Below are 11,056 nucleotides of genomic sequence, written 5' to 3' on the forward strand. Positions count from 1 at the left end.
GAGGAAGGACTCAATGCCACAAGGCTTCCCCCCACTTCAGCCACCAATCACAAGTCATAGGTCTTCAGATTACCCACCCTCCTGTCTGATTTGGTTACAAATTGGAGGTTCCTACAACTCTCTCCTCAGGTTTAATAGTTTGCAATAATGGCTCACAGAACTCAGGAAAACTGAGTTTCTCAATATCACCGATGTATTATAAAGCATACAAATAAACAGCCAGATGAAGAGGTACATAGGGCAAAGTTGGAAGGGTCCCAAGCACAGGAGCTTCTGTTCCCATGGAGTTTGGGGGGCACCACCCTCTCAGCTTCACCAAACAAGGAGCTCTCCAAACCCCTTCATGTAGGGTTTTTATGGAGGTTCCATTATGTAGACATGATTAATTAAATAACTGGCCAAAGGTGATTAACTCAATTCCCAGTCCTTCATCCCTCCCCCCACTCCTGACACCCCAGAAGTCAGGGGGTGAAGCTAAAAGTTCCAACCCTCTAATCACATGGTTGCTTCCTCTGGCAACCAGCCCCCAACATTCAAAAGTCACTTCATTTGCCTCTTTTTCGTGGCCCTCAGAGGCAGTAGGCTGCTTCAAGATGAAGCTAAACATCTCTTTCCCAGCTACTAGCTGCCAGAAACTCATTGAAGTGGACGATGAACACAAACTTCGCACCTTTTATGAGAAGCGTACGGCCACAGAAGTTGCTGCTGATGCTCTGGGTGAAGAATGGAAGGGTTATGTGGTCCAAATCAGTGATGGCAATGAAAAACAAAGCTTCCCCATGAAGCAGGGTATCTTGACTCATGGCCGTGTCCGCCTGCTGCTGAGTAAGGGGCATTCCTGCTATAGACCAAGGAGGACTGGAGAGAGAAAGCACAAATCTGTTCCGGGTTGCGTTGTGGATGCCAATCTCCGTGTTCTCAACTTGGTCATTGTAAAAAAACGGGAGAAGGATATTCCTGGACTCACTAATACTACTGTGCCTCATCGCCTGGGGCCCAAAAGAGCCAGGAGAATCTGCAAACTTTTCAATCTCTCTAAAGAAGATGATGTCTGCCAGTATGTTGTGAGAAAGCCCCTAACAAAGAAGGTAAGAAACCTAGAACCAAAGCACCTAAGATTCAGCGTCTTGTTACTCCACGTGTCCTCCAGCACAAACAGTGGCGTATTGCTTTGAAGAAGCAGCACACTAAGAAAAATAAGGAAGAGCTGCAGAATACGCTAAACTTTTGGCCAAGAGAATGAAAGAGGCCAAAGAAAAACGCCAGGAACAGATTGCCAAGAGACGGAGGCTGTCCTCTCTGAGAGCTTCTACCTCTAGGTCTGAGTCCAGTTAAAAATGAGATTTTCCAGGGCGCCTGGGTGGCTCGGTTGGTTAAGCGACTGCCTTCGGCTCAGGTCATGATCCTGGAGTCCTGGGATCGAGTCCCACGTCGGGCTCCCTGCTTGGCAGGGAGTCTGCCTCTCTCTCTGACTCTCCCACCTCTCATGCTCTCTATCTCATTCTCTCTCTCAAATAAATAAATAAAATCTTTAAAAAAAAATGAGATTTTCCTAAGAGTGACAAATAAATAAGATCGGACATCAAATCCCCTTTATTTCCATGCCAGCACAATAGGCTCACACCAAGATATATCACTGTGAAATTTCAGAACACTGGGAACAAAGAGAAAATACTAAAAGTTCCCTGAGGGTAAAATACCAGGATCAGGAATCACAATGGCTTTTGATTTATCAATAGCAATATAGGAAGCTAAAAGACTATGGAGAGTAATGCATTCAAAATAATGATGGAAAGATAATTTCGAAGTTATTATAAATTCAGCCAAATTCTCAAAGGAATATGAAGGTAGAATATTTTTGGATATGCAAGGTCTAGGAAAATGTGCTTCCCATGCATCATTTCAAAGAAAGCTACTGCAGGATATACTCCACCAAAACAAGAAAGAGGAAGCCTTGAGATGTATGAAACAAGGCCTGGTTTCCTTTGGAGAGAAGTTAAGGTAGATCCCAGGATAACAGCTGAGCACTGGATCAATCTGACTGACCTGCCTTTGCTGTTCAGAATATTATTGGTAGAACATACAATAATTTTTAGACTTAATTGTAATCTTAGTAACTGTTAAGGGCAGCCCTCTAATTTAACAGGAAATTGAGACCAAGTGACTTGGTTAGGTGAGTAAGTAGCAGAGCAGAACCACAAACCATTCTCTTGACTCTACCTTCACTGCTTCCTATAAATATTAGTGGTTCTCAAACAGTGGTTTAGTCTTCAGATCACACCTATCCCGCCTCAGCATTCCCACTCTTTTGATTCTCTTATGTCCCCTTCTTCAGTTGAAAATTAGCATATTACCATCTTCCACCTCTCAAATCACAATTTAAAATCCCCAATTTACTATGTTATTATCTATTGACTTTCTACTGTGGGAGATACAGAGTTAGCTCTCTTTTGCCTACCTTCCTTTTAGCCCCCTGGTCCTGCCCCCAGCCCCTAATATAGTTATGTCATACTTTTGATTAGACAGTATCAGTTTACATGTAAATGCTTTTCTCAGCTGAGCCATGCAGTATGCTATGGATACCTTCCTTTTCTGTTTGATTTTTTTTTTTTCCTGACAAGGAAACTCTTTTATCTTTAAGATAGAAATAAAAACATTTTAAAGAAGAAAATAATATTTGATTTGGGCTTTGAGATTTACAAATTAAATAATCCAGAATTCTATTCATTGAATAAAATTAGTGTTCTGGATACAGTTCCATTACATGCAAAACACCCATGGTGTTTTTATCTAGGCTCCTTGTCAACAGCTTCTCTGCTTCGTAAATTCTATTTAAGATGATGTTTTCTCTTCCTGATCTCTAGGTGGCTAGAAAAAAGGAATTATGCTTAAGTAGTAAGTGATGATACTCATCTCTTACTCTTTCTTATGTTCATTTCTATGGTTTCTACTGCAATTATGTTTCTTTACAGAGGATGGCTAAAAATGTACCTGCAGCAAGAGCTTGTAAATGCAAGGTAAATGCTTGATTAGCTGCAATTAGGGGCTCAAATCAAAATACCAGGTGACAGTTTGCACTCTTCATCAGAGTATTAACAGAGGTGAGAGGGTGCATACTTTTTTTTCTTTTTTTAAAAATAACCAAATGAAGAAAAGTCACCAATAATGCTCACTTAAAGAAAACCACCTTTAATAGATTGTATCATTAATAGTGTCTTCCAGGGGGCACCTGGGTGGCTCAGTTGGTCAAGTGTCTGACTCTTGATTTCAGCTCAGGTCATGATCTCAGGGTTGTGAGATCAAGCCTGTGTCGGGCTCCACACTCAGCACAGAATCTGCTTGGGATTGTCTCTCTCCTTCTCCCTCGGCCCCTTCCCCTGCTCACATGTGTGTGAGTGTGTGTGTGCTCTTTCTCTCTAAATAAGTAAATAAATAAATAAATAAATAAAATCTTTTTTCAAAAAATAGTGTTTTCCAATCCTTTTTCTTGGCAGATCTAGTAAACACAGTGGTCCAGAGACAGATTTCAAAGGCACATTTGAAAAGTGCACACACACTGTCACATACAGGAAAGTTTGTACATGCCATAGCTGGTCTATGGAGGAGACATGGCCCCTGCCAGAGATGATGCCCAGAACAGACAGGAAGAGGAAGAAATTCCCTGGCTTCCTCCTTTCTTTTCCTTTCTGGTTCCCAGTAGTGCCAAACCCAGCCAGAAGCCAGTGAACATGAGGTTCTGGAAAGTGCAGTGGGCAAGCCCCCGTCAATCAGAGAAGGAACAGGGTGAGGCATAAACAAGAGCCACATCAGCACAGTCCACCCCTTTTGCTACTCACATTCATTCCCATCTTCCCACCCATACTTAACTCTCTAAAACAACTTCATGCTTCTACCTAACAAAACTGCAGTGCAAGCGCCTGGCATTAAGCTTTTGATTGCTGAGGAATCCATTTCAAAAAACATCCATCTTGAATAAACATTTTGCCAGTTGTATGGCACAGCTACTAGCAAAACAACCAGATAAGGAATCAAGCCACCACTATCCATGAAGTTTCCTCTTTCAGAAAGCCCTGGGTAACCTAGACAACTGACCACTTGAATGAACCCACTTCTCCCTTCCCATGCCCTAATTCCCACTCTTAAGCTTTAGATTAGCCAATGAGGAATGAACCAATGAAACCCCAGATACCCCACTCTTGGACCCTAATAAAGGCAGAACCCTAGGTCCTTTCTCTCTCTCCCTTTACCCCCCTCTCCTTTACCCTTGACCTCACTATATGGCCCTCCAGCATGCTGTGTATCCTCCAGGACTTGTGAGTAATAAATCTTGTTCCTCAAATTTCTCTGATAATTTCTTGCTAAAATACATCCAAAATCATAATAAAAATCACAGGGGTTAATCCAGCCACCACACTGGCCCTGGTGAGGAAATGTCTGTGGGGTCTTGCTAAGAGTAATACAGGTCTGGACAAGTGCCTCAGGCATTCCTAGCCAATAGCATCACTATGAATAGGCTGAGACCAACACAATAAAATGTCAGGCAGAAGATGTATCCTACAAATGAAGATGCTCTCACCCTCTCCCCAACAAGGGGAAACACAATTCCATTTACCATGTTGTCCATATCAAGTCTAGGATCTCCAAGGGATATGCAGCACCAACGGGTCTGAGTGTGACTCCTCATAACCTGGTTGCCATGTAATTAAATTATAAAGTTAAGTGCTGCCAAAACTCTTTATGCAAAATGAGAGGGAAAGGAAGGAGGTGTTGAAATCACTCATTAAAATATACATAATATAGCAGCCTTAGTTCTCAACTTCGTAACTGATCACAAGGCCATAACTGATATTTATCATATCCTTCTCCCTCTACCTATTCCATGTTACTCTTGACTTCATTCAGAATTTTGGCTGCTTGGAATTCTTTACCTAGTGAGGGGACACCGACTTTCATTCCTAATGGGCTTTAGTCCTTAATCATCCTGCCTTTTGGGGTTGCTATTATCCCTTTCCCCCATACTGACTTTTCCTATTGAACATGCAAGTATTAAGAAGCATCCCAATGAGGGGAGCCTGGGTGGCTCAGTTGGCTAAGTTTCCAACCCTTAACTCAGCTTAGGTCTCAGTCTCATGGTTGTGGGTTCAAGCCCTGTGTTGGGCTCCATACTGGGCATGGAGCTTACTTAAAAAAAAAAAAGAAGAAGAAGAAGAAGAAGAAGAAGAAGAAGAAGAAGAAGAAGAAGCAGCAGCATCCCAATGAATCACAATTCCAGACATAGTCTTATCTGTCTCCACTGTGTAGATACCTTCACATCAATGGAACCATTGTTGTGTATCCTAGTGGAAACATTCTACTCTTGGGAATTAAGACTTCTAGATGAGAAGAGCTAAGTTTACAGAAATGAGAAGCCAAACTCTTGCAAGTGTTATTAGTTGTGAGAAGCTCCTCTCAACCAGTGTGCTCTTGCCATGAAAGAAAATGCAACATGTATTAACAGTTGGTTCAAATCATAACCCATAAAACAACACTCCAATTTGGTAAGGTGCTGTCTCCCAGCTGGTACCATAATTGAGTCTTCAGCAGACCATTCCCACATTTTGTAAGACCAGCTGCTTCTGGATTTGGGGACACATGATAAGACTAGTTGAATCTCTTGCTGCTTATACTTATGGTAAAATGTGTTCCTTGATTGGAAGCAATGTTGTATGGAATACCTTGAGGGTGAATAGGAATGCCATAAATCCATGGACAAGGGTGCTGGCAGAAGCTAATGGACAGAGAGAAATAATCCATATTCAGAAAACAATCAGTGAGGACAAATTGGTTCCTACTTAATGATGGGAGGGCTCCAATGTAACCGACCTACCACCAGGTGGGGCTGGCTGGTCCCTCAAGGGAATGATGCCATATGAGGGGCTCAGCACTGCTGTTGGCATATTGTGTGCTCAACAGTAGCAATAGCCAGATTAATCTTAGTGCGAAAATGTCCATGTTGTTAAGCTGTGGTATGGCCTGCATTTCTGATGTCATGGCCACTTTATTCATGAACCCCTGAGTGAGCAACAGGGCGGTTGAAAAAAGAGAACTCACTTATATCGACAGGATAGTTATCTCATCCACTTCATTGTTGTAAGGCTCCCCTAACATGGAGGCCTTTTGGTCAGTATTTACATTGGGTACAAATATCTTTATACTCTTTGCCTCTCCTAAATCAGGTTCCCCAGAATAGAGCCTGAGACAGAGGTTCATATGTATGTGATTTATTTTTCAAGCACTCTCAGGAGAATGTGATAAGGCAATGAGGGAAGCAGAGTAGGGAAGGGAAAAGAAGTAAGCAAGAATGGGGTTTCAGGTGAAGTCCAGCTTCATTCTGATCCCACAGGGAGGTCTGGAGGACAAACTGTACCACAGAATGTGTCCCACCTTGAGCCAAGTGCTTCTGCATCCCCACCTCGGTCAGTCATTGACTATGCACTGCCAAGACAGAGAAGCAGCATAACTCCCAGGCACCTCTGGTTAAGATAACCTCAGTTGGGGGTGCCCGGGTGGCTCAGTCGTTAAGCGTCTGCCTTTGTCTCAGGTCATGATCCCGGGGTCCTGGCATTGAGCCCTGCATTGGGCTCCCTGCTCAGTGGGAAGCCTGCTTCTCCCTCTCCCACTTCTCCTGCTTGTGTTCCCTCTCTTGCTGTCTCTGTCAAATAAATAAATAAATCTTAAAAAAAAAAAAAAAGATAACCTCAGTTGTTCAAGGATAATCCTCCTGAGAAAACTGCAAGTATGAGGCATTGCCTGCGCATCCACTCAGCTCAGAGATATGCATACAAATTAAGCATTAAAAGGATCCCATTTCAGGGTGCCTGGCTAGCTCAGTTGATAGAGCATGTGACTCTTGATCTCAGGGGTGTGACTTTGAGCCCCACACTGGGCATGGAGCCTACTTAAAAAAAAAAAAGGATCCCATATCTAGTAGTCTTTATTCCCTTGTATAGATCCAGATTTCTATCTGGCATCATTTTCCTCCTGCCTGAAGGACATCCTTTAATACCTCCTATTGTGTGTGATGTCATAAGGATTAATTCTTTCAGCCTTTGTTAAGTCTAACAACATCTTTCACCTTATTTCACCTTCATTTTTGAAAGATATACTTATTGGGTATAGAATTCTAGTTTGACAGGGGTTTTTTTTTCTTTTAGTACTTTAAAGATATTGCTCTCTTATCTTCTCACTTGCATTGTTTACAACAAGAAATCTGAAGTCATCCTTACTCTTGTTCCTCCATTCATAGCATGCCTTTTTTCTCAGGCTATTTTTAAGATTCTCTCTTTATCACTGGTTTTAATGAATTTGATTATGATGGGCCTCTATGTTGTTTTCTTCACACTTCTTATGCTTGAGTATTTGTGAAGTTTCATATACATATATATGTGTATATATGTATGTATTTATTTATTTATTTATAGTTTCCATCAAGTTTGGGAAATTTTCTTTTTTTTTCCTTTTTTTTTTTTTAGATTTCATTTATTTATTTGACAGAGAGAGAGAGAACACAAGCAGGGGGAGTGGCAGAGGGAGAGAGAGAAGCAGGCCCCCCCACTGAGCAGGGAACCCGACATGGGGCTCCATCCCAGGACCCAGGGATTATGACCTGAGCTGAAGGCAGATGCTTAACCCACTAAGCCACCAGGCACCCATCTCAGGTTGTTTCCTTATGTGCATTCACTGACCTGTATTCTGCGGAATACTTGAGAGTGCTCTACAGGTCTCTGGGTTTCTCTCCGTGGGTAGTTCTCTCAGCCCATCCTGAGAACTCCAGCTTTCTTATTCTCCTCCAGACTCTCAGCTCCTCCTCAACTAATGGAGTCTGCTGGGCTCTGCCTGGGTTCCCCTTCCTGCACCAAGGCCTGGAAACTCTCTCAAGGTGGGGCTCACCTTGTTTCTTGTCAGAGATCACTAGTCCTTTGTTGCCTGATATTGAGTGTCTTGACAATCCCTGTTTTACATGTTTTGCTTTTTGGTTTTCCAGCGGGGAGGGTACATCCAATTCCTGTTACTCCATCTTGAGCTGAATTGGAAGTCCTCTCTATTGTTATTTTTATTAGCTCCTTACATATCCAACATTGATTTATTCTTTTCCTAACCTTTTGCATAGAATGTTTAATTCATATAATGTCACTCTTACTTATAATGATATTCTTTTTCCCCCATCACAGCTTTAACCAGAACTCATAAATTTGGCCATACAGGGTTTTTCTTATTGGTGCTTTCATTTTCTCTATACAGAAATTTTTTAAATCCCCAAATGATGGGAGTATTTATTGTTGGATCATTATACCATTGTTTTTTCTAACATTAACTAGCATTTCTAATATTATTCTAACATAACTAACATTTCTAACAATTTCTAACATTAACTAACTTGTAGTTTTCCCACATTATGATTAAAGGCTGTGAGGAAGCATACCCCATAGTGGTTAGCAGCTGCGTTCTTGAGTCAGAAAGCTAAGATTTAAATCCCTGCTCTGTCTTTCCTGGCTATATGACCTTGGGCAGAGTATTTAAACTAAGGCTCAATTTTTTCATTTGTAAAATTGAGATAATAATCATACCTATTTCAGGTGTTTGTCCTGAGAGTTAAATTAAGGTAATACATGTAAATCCTTTAGCACATAGTAAGTATTCAACAAATCTTAGTTAAAATTTCTATTTGGGAAACTCACAGGGAATTTCTGTGGTCAACTTTTGCTGTTCAACTGGCACTTGCAAGAAATGAAAAAGGGTATTCTCTTTAGGTATAAAGTTCAATACAGTAGCACATGCTCTTGATCCCAGCTCCATATTGCCTTGGGTTCCCTCTGAGTTTGCCTGCAGCTGCAAGGGACAATGTGCTGACAGTCCCCTCAAAAACATATACATCTCTTCTTCTCTGCTTGAAGGTGGCCAGCAACGTTTGGGACTTAAAACCCTTGGAGACAATTCTCAACCAGTGAAGGAAAGGGGAAAATAGGTAAATACCCCAGCTTTGCTGTCCCTATAGAGGTCATATCTAAGATACATTCTTCATGTTCCTCAAAGAATCTCCCAGAGGAACTGGGCTTTGGTTACCCACAGGTGAAACCTGCCCATTATGCATTGTAGACGGGGCTTTCCTCCTTCCTGGCTCACTGTCCCTGCTCTTTTTCTTGTGCTTCCTGAGATTACCTCCTAAATAAACTATCTGCACAAGACCTCACCTCAGAATCTGTTTTCTGGAGGAATACAGACTAACACAGATATATATGTATTAGATTATCCTAGTAATTGTACAGTTTACATCCACTAAGCAGTGGTTCTCAAATCTCATTTCATATTATAATCAACTGGAGATAAATACATCAAAATTTCTAGGCATTGTCAAATAAAAAACAAATCCAGATTTAGTAAGAAGAGACTATTGGAAAAGATTAACGCAAAGCGGGTGAGAGGGACTGCTGCTGCAAAGAGAAGCTCTGACCATAAGATCTCGAAGGTTAGACAAGAAGAGTTTTTCTTTTATAGAGAAGAATAAACAAGACTAGAAGTGGGGGGGTGGCTAGGTGTGGGGAAGTGGGATGAAAGAATGACCTAATGGAAGAGTAGATCAGAGAATGTTTCCCCCTGAGCAGGAATTCTCTGCCTTTAGTGCCCGCGGTTCTTGGTCACGCCACTTCGAAGAATGAAGAGGTAGACCAGAAGAGTGGTGGGCAGCAGAGCAAAGTTTACTGAGCAATAGTACAAACCTCCCGGAGGGGGAGTGGGGCCCAAATGGGTTGCCCCTGGAGTTTCTAAGTTTAGGGGTTTTTATGAGCTCTTTTGTGGAACTATCTTAAGCAATCAAGGTGTACTGAGTCAGGCTAATGAGGGCTTTGGTCACATATCTACCTCTTAGGTTAATGTCATCATACTGATGGGTTTTTTTTGCTGACATCTGGGGGCTTATGTCTTTTTTTTTTTTTTTTTAAAGATTTTATTTATTTATTTGCGAGAGAGAATGAGAGACGGAGAGCACGAGAGGGAGGAGGGTCAGAGGGAGAAGCAGACTCCCCACTGAGCAGGGAGCCCGATGCGGGACTCGATCCCGGGACTCCAGGATCATGACCTGAGCCGAAGGCAGTCGCTTAACCGACTGAGCCACCCAGGCGCCCTGGGGGCTTATGTCTTAACTGTCCCTTGCCCGTGATAGTGACAAACGCTTTGTGGGTTATTGCCTTATTTTAGGATGTTTTGCAGAAGTCATCTCTGCAAAGGCTGCAAAGCAGAATGCTAGTGCGCTCCTATCTAAGCTGCAAAACAGGATGTTAGTGCTGTTTTATTTTAGCTGTCCTGACTCCATATTTTCTTGTTGGGGACCCTGGCCCTGACTACCTAACTGTCCAACTAACTCCTAACAAGGAGAGATTGTTAAGGAGGAGTTATGTGTTGGTTCAGGCTGGGGGTGGGTCAAAGCTCAGGGACTTGGGAGAAGGAAAGAATCTTAACCAAAGTTTGGTTAACAAGAATTTTTTTCTGATTGGTCAGTGGGAACAAGCAGTTCAGCTTATCACTTATGAGGCCACGGGTGGGAACTTAGAGGGTCTGTGCTTAGTCTTGCCATAGGTAAACATGTCTCGCCATGTGAGTCTTACCTAAGTCATATGGGAAAGGATGGTTCTTTGCAGTAATTCTTTTCCAGAACACAAAAGAGGTTCTGTGTGTGTGTATGAAGGGTTCTAAACTGTCACTGTTTTCCAGGAGCATAGGGCTCAGGTAAAATTCAACACTGTCAGGATAGTTTCTAGAAGACGCCCCCCCCCCAAGATAATGTATAGATTACAATAAAAGACTTGAGAGACACATCAACTAATTAAAATGTGTAAACCTTATTCAGGTCCTAATTCAAACAAAACTTGTTTTTTTTAATGACATTTATAAAACAATGAGAGATTTTAACACTGAATCTTTGATGAAGTTAGAATTGCTGTTTATTTTTCAGGTGTGACAATGATATTGTGCTTACGAATTTTTAATTTTAAAAAAGTGATGATGGTATTGTGGTTATGTT

At 41.9% G+C, this 11,056-nt stretch overlaps 1 protein-coding gene and 1 pseudogene across 1 annotated transcript in view; one reads left to right on the forward strand and one right to left on the reverse strand.

Annotated features, from left to right (window-relative positions):
- The first annotated feature begins 302 nt into the window (after nt 1-302).
- On the forward strand, nt 303-1,399 carry LOC115940995 (small ribosomal subunit protein eS6 pseudogene; annotated as a pseudogene).
- An 8,674-nt stretch (nt 1,400-10,073) lies between these two features.
- CX3CR1 (C-X3-C motif chemokine receptor 1) overlaps nt 10,074-11,056 on the reverse strand; it is a 227,335-nt gene continuing 226,352 nt past the window's right edge. The window contains exon 3 of the transcript XR_014146440.1: nt 10,074-10,159. The gene's annotated coding sequence lies outside the window, so the exon portion shown is untranslated. The remainder of the gene's footprint in view (nt 10,160-11,056) is intronic.

The sequence above is a fragment of the Leptonychotes weddellii genome, chromosome 1 (assembly GCF_054177405.1).
Source record: "Leptonychotes weddellii isolate Sample4059 chromosome 1, ASM5417740v2, whole genome shotgun sequence".
Taxonomy (NCBI): Eukaryota; Metazoa; Chordata; class Mammalia; order Carnivora; family Phocidae; genus Leptonychotes; species Leptonychotes weddellii.